The following is a 4,911-nucleotide window of genomic DNA, read 5'->3' on the forward strand; positions in this document are numbered from 1 at the left end:
CCGGTGGCGCACTGCTACAGTGCGCCGCTTGGGAAGCGCGGTGGCGCTCCCGCCGAGGGTTCGGATCCCACATACAGACCGGCTGCTCACTGGCTGAGCGAGGGGCGGGAGCAACACCGAGGGTTGCGATCCCGTGGCCGGTCACGAAAAAAGACAAATAATAATAATAATAATAATAATAATAATCTATTCTTCAATTACGTCTTGTCTTCTTCACCTATACCAGTGGTTCTCAACCAGGAATGATTTTGCTCCCAAGGGACATCTGGCATAGTCTGGAGACATCGTTGGTTGTCACAACTGAGGGGGTCAGGGATGCCACCGGCATCTCATGAGCCGAGGCCAAAGCTGCTACTAAACATGATATGACACTCATGTCAATCTTCACAACTGAGAATTATCCAGCCCCAAATGTTAAGAGTGCTAAGGTTGAGAAATCCTCGGCATCTCATGAGCCGAGGCCAAAGCTGCTACTAAACATGATATGACACTCATGTCAATCTCCACAACTGAGAATTATCCAGCCCCAAATGTTAAGAGTGCTAAGGTTGAGAAATCCTGACCTTGACCCCTTTCTAGTAACCAGCAGAATTTCATCTACTGCAATTCTGAAAAAACAGGATTGAGAAATCCTGACCTTGACCCCTTTCTAGTAACCAGCAGAATTTCATCTACTGCAATTCTGAAAAAACAGGACAGTGCATTCTCCTTCCCACATGTTCCAGAATCCTAATACTCTGTAAAGATGGAGTGCATAGAGAACCATAACTTCACTGTGCACTGCCACCAGGACTCCTCCTAGCCTTGTCCCTTCTTCATTCTGTGCTCTTGACTTGGGATTTTTACATCCCGGGATGCAATGGGCCACTTCGAGTCTTTCTAGATCCTGCCCCGTTGCTTTCAGGGAGTTGCAGTTCTCAAATGGCTATTGATTGATTTGCGGGGTGGAGATGGGCGAGGATAGGGAAGCCTACAATCTGGTTTCCTCAGAAAGTAGTATCCGCACATTCAAGGCACCGCAGAGAGGAAGGGCAAAGGATCATTATATCTACTTTCAATTAGGAAGTTTCATTCTGTTTCTGGCAGCATAATTTGGGTGGTCTGTCAATTACGGCCATTTTTCAGTTGTGTTTTGTTGCTTCCTGGGTGATGGAAATGCTTTTTAGATCCTGACGATAGACTGAGAAATCGCACCATTTTTGGAGGGGAATTTGAGGTTTTCATCTTTGGAGTACCACAGGTCTTTTCACTGACAGTAGGAAAGGCTATCAGGGCTGTGAGCCAGGAACTGTTTAATAGCATTACTTTCTCTTTAGTACTTCTGATTTGTTTTGGAAAGGGCAGGCTAAGGTGCAGGAATCTCCTTTGGGATTATCAATGATTCTGAGTGTGAGAATGTGCCTTTTCTCAGATTCATTCTCAGAGAAGTTTAGAATTAGATTTCAAACCAATGCAGAGATTGAGGGGGTGAAAGGAAGCTCTGAAATGTTTGGGTCACCATCCCATCATCCTATCCCAGATTCCGGAAGTCAGAGTAGGCAAAAAACAGTCCATGGTTTATAGGTCCCTAGTGACATTGCCTTGTAGCAGTGTGAATAAATGGCTATATTATGCAAATTTCTAATTTCAGATTTTAAGTATTCAGCTAAAATGGCATCTAATCAAGAGATTAAGATTTATAATAACTGGATTAATGGCTAGATTCTAAACCTGATGAGCTTTATGTTCTATGTGCGTAGAAAGAATGGTTTTTAATGACTGATGAGTAAGCTAAATGTTCTTTTCCAAATGGCTATGGACTTTCTTTTTTTCAGTAAACATTGACCTTAAATACACTCAGATGTTAAAACCCAGCTGTTTCTCTTTGTGAGCAAAAGCAATCTTAATTAGTTTATATAACATATACATGTCCTTCAGTATAGAAAAGTGCAACATTCAACAAATAACATTTTAATTAAACTCGTGAATACTTTTTCCTGTTCTTTTTCCTCCTATATAGTCTTGCTCCATAGTTTTTGTATCTGATACACAAAGGACAAGTATCTCTAAAATATAATTTTTCAGGTAACAGAATCTGATTACCAACTTTATTACACATTTATGAATTTTGAGTTTATAATTAAAATTTCCTCATCTATGTAACTTTAATTATAGGCTTCACAAAGTAAAAGATTGCAATTATATGAATTTTCCATATTGATAAGGTGATTTTGGGTTAGGAGATGGCCTGAAATCACATACATTTCATTAACTACTACCAACTGAACAAGAGGCATAACCCTGAATTTCTGGGTGCTTATTTCTTAGTAGAGTGTAATTGATGTTACCAGGAAAACTACATTGTCAAAGTCAATTATTTTGGAAGATTTTCTTCTTCAATACTGCATTATATTATTTAAATTAAATGTGTCTATTTGGAAATTCACAACCCTTTCAGCACATAGTTGAAGCCAATTGTATTAGTTTGCTAGGGCTGCCATAACAAAGTACCGCAAACTGAGTATCTTAAACAACAGAAATTTATTTCTTACAATTCTTTATGCTAGAAGTCTAAGATCAATGTGTGGGTAGAGTTGGTTTCTTCTGAGGCCTCTCTCCATCTTCTCTCTGTGACTTCACATGGTCTTCCCTCTGTACATGTCTGTGTCCTAATTTCCTCTTTTTATAAGGACACCAGTCATATTGGATTAGGGCCCACTCTACTGACCTTAGTTTAACATAATTACCTCTTCAAAGACCCTATCTCCACATACAGTTACATTCTGAGACACTGGCGGTTAGGATTTCATATAGGAATTTTAGGGGACACAACTCAGCCCATAACATCAATTGACAGATTTCCCATGTTTTTCAATTGGTTTAGTTGGGATAAAATGGTCCCAAATTGTAATTCTTTTTCTGCCAAGTTATATAAACTACATTCAAACTGGATTCAGATTATGGCACAAGCATAGGCTGTCTGGAGACTCCCAAATGCTAATTGTTTAGAATGGCAGATTTTTGGACCAACAAATCTCATAAGCCTAAGGATATCAAAGGCCTATCAGGAATAATGGGGTCCCAGGTACAGTGGAAATTAAACATATATATGTGTAAGGGCTATGATCAGATATGCCTGAGACTTTGTACTTGGGCCCTCCAGTTTGCACACCAAGTTTGTCCTTCCAGAATCTGGAAAAAAACAAAAGGGTTGAGCCATGGACATTCAAAGTCCACAAAGGCTACCATTGCTCTAAAACATGGATCATGCCACTTACCTGTAGGGACATTCCCATCACTAACTTGTATATTATCTGTCTATTTCCACAGACAACTTATTTACTAGTTATAAACCTAACTTCCCTAAGACTTGTTTTCCTCATCCCTGGCTCTGAACTGAGTAGCAAAAGAAGAAATTGGCCTTGGTTTGAAAATATTTCCAAAGATTTCTTCAGAACTCTCATTCACCCTTTTGATTTTTCCAGAGGTACAGGTCTAGTTTCATTCTTCTGCATACAGATGGTCAATTTTCCCAGTACAATTTATTGAATGTATGTTCTTGTTGCCTTTGTCAAAGATCAGCTGGCTGTAAGTGATTGAGCTGATTTCTGGGTTCTCTATTCTGTTCCATTAGTCTGAGTATTTGTTTTTATGCCAGTATCACACTGTTTTGGTTATTATAGCTTTGTAGTATAATTTGAAGCAGGTAGTGTTATGCCTCTGGCTTTATTTATTTAATTTTTTTTGCTCAGGATTGCTTTGGCTATTCATGGTCTTTTGTTGTTCCATATGAATGTTAGGATTGCTTTTTATATTTCTGCGAAGAATGTCTTTGGTATTTTGATGGGGATTGCATTGAATCTATAGATAGCTTTGGGTAGTATGAACATTTTCATGATGTTAATTCTTCCAATCCAAGAGCATGGAATGTCTTTATATCTTATTGTGTCCTCTTTAATTTCTTTCAGTAGTGTTTTATAGTTCTCCTTGTAGAGATCTTTCACCTCCTTGATTAAATTAATTCCTAGGTTTATTTATTTATTTATTTATTTTGGTGGCTATTGTAAATGGGCTAGCTTTCTTGACTTTTTTTTCCTCCTAGTTCATTATTGGAGTATAAAAACACTACTGACTTCTGCATGTTGATTTTGTATACTGCAACATTTTAAAAATTGTTTATCAGCTCTAAGAGTTTTATGGTAGAGTCTTTAGGTTTTTCTGTATATAGGATCATGTCATCTGCAAACAGGGACAGTTTGACTTCATCTTTTCCAATCTGGATACCTTTTGTTTCTTTCTCTTTCCTGATTGTTCTGGCTAGTACTTACAATACTATGTTAAATAAGAGTGATGAGGGGGGCATCCTTGTTTTTTTCCTGCTCTTAAGGGAACTTTTCCCCCTTCAGGATGATATTCAATTGGCTTTTTGTATATGGCTTTTATTGTGTTGAGATACTTTCCTTCTATACCAAACTTGCTGATAGCCTTTATCATAAAGGATGTTGAATTTTGTCAAATGCTTTTTCTGCATCTACTGAAAAAATCATATGGCTTTTGTCCTTGATTTTGTTGATGTGGTGTATCACATTAATTGACCTGCATATGTTGAGCCATCCTTGTAGCCCTGGGATGAATCCTACTTGATCATGGTGAATAATATTTTTGCTATGTCACTGTATCCTGATTGCTAATATTTTGTTGAGAATTTTTGTATCTGTGCTCTTCAGAGATATTGCTCTGTAGTTTTCTTTTTCAGTTGTATCTTTGTCTGATTTTGGTATCATGGTGATGGTGGTCTCATAATGAGTTTGGGAGAATGGCTTCTGTTCAATTTTTTGGAATAGTTTAAAGAGAATTGGTATTAGTTCCTCTTTAAAGCTTTGATAGAATTTAGCAGTAAAGCTATCCAGTCCTGGGCTTTTCTTTGTTGGG

This window comes from Galeopterus variegatus, unplaced genomic scaffold (genome assembly GCF_000696425.1).
Source record: "Galeopterus variegatus unplaced genomic scaffold, G_variegatus-3.0.2 Scaffold2258, whole genome shotgun sequence".
Taxonomy (NCBI): Eukaryota; Metazoa; Chordata; class Mammalia; order Dermoptera; family Cynocephalidae; genus Galeopterus; species Galeopterus variegatus.